This window comes from Octodon degus, unplaced genomic scaffold (assembly GCF_000260255.1).
Source record: "Octodon degus isolate 3935 unplaced genomic scaffold, OctDeg1.0 scaffold00166, whole genome shotgun sequence".
Classification (NCBI taxonomy): domain Eukaryota; kingdom Metazoa; phylum Chordata; class Mammalia; order Rodentia; family Octodontidae; genus Octodon; species Octodon degus.
Genome location: NW_004524742.1, coordinates 3,451,867 through 3,452,655, shown reverse-complemented (window position 1 = coordinate 3,452,655; position 789 = coordinate 3,451,867). Strand labels below are relative to the sequence as shown.

Below are 789 nucleotides of genomic sequence, written 5' to 3'. Positions count from 1 at the left end.
TATTCTACTCCTGGGTAGTTTTCCAGAAGAAATGAAAACTCACACCAAAGTGATGTATGTGTGTCCATGTTAATAGGAGCATAATTTGTTATACCTACATCCTGGAAACAAGCCAGATGCTCATCAAGGAAAGAATGGATAAAGAAGATGTGGTATTTTTACACAATGGAGTATTATTCAGCTATAAAACTGGATAAATTTGAGAGGGTCTGAGGAATGTCAACTATTCAACATGGAGGTGGAGGTCGATAAGCTAGAACTGATGTTCCAGAAAGCTGACTCTGATCTGGATTATATTCAGTACAGGCTGGAATATGAAATCAAGTCTAATTGTCATGATTCAGCAGGAGAGAAAAATCCAGTAATGCTCATAAAAGAATTATCAGCCATAAAGTCTTGATACCAAACTTTGTATGCACATTTTAAATCTGTTGCTATTGAACAGAAAGAGATTAAGAGCCACATTTATACTACTTTGAATAAAACTATGACCATGATAGAAGAACTACGAAAGCAAACAGATGTGGAGCTGTTACCACTGACTGAAGAAGAAAAAACTGGAAGAGAACAGTTAAAATCTCACATGCCACACCTACAAAGAAATGGAATTGCAAAAGAGAACTCTGTTGAAGAAGAGATTAATTCCAGAGAAATATAAAAAGATGTCTTGTTAATAGTTCTTGAGTATAGGTGGGGAGGTCAAGGAGGAAGAGAAGGAGGAGGCTTGGTTTTAGTGACTAGGGAGTGATGCCTTTCCTAAGAGAAGAATTAAGAAGGGCAGATATTAGA

The 789-nt window shown here is 36.6% G+C and overlaps 1 pseudogene; it reads left to right on the top strand.

Annotated features, from left to right (window-relative positions):
- The first annotated feature begins 232 nt into the window (after positions 1–232).
- Positions 233–775, top strand: LOC101589619 (annotated as a pseudogene).
- Positions 776–789: the final 14 nt, after the last annotated feature.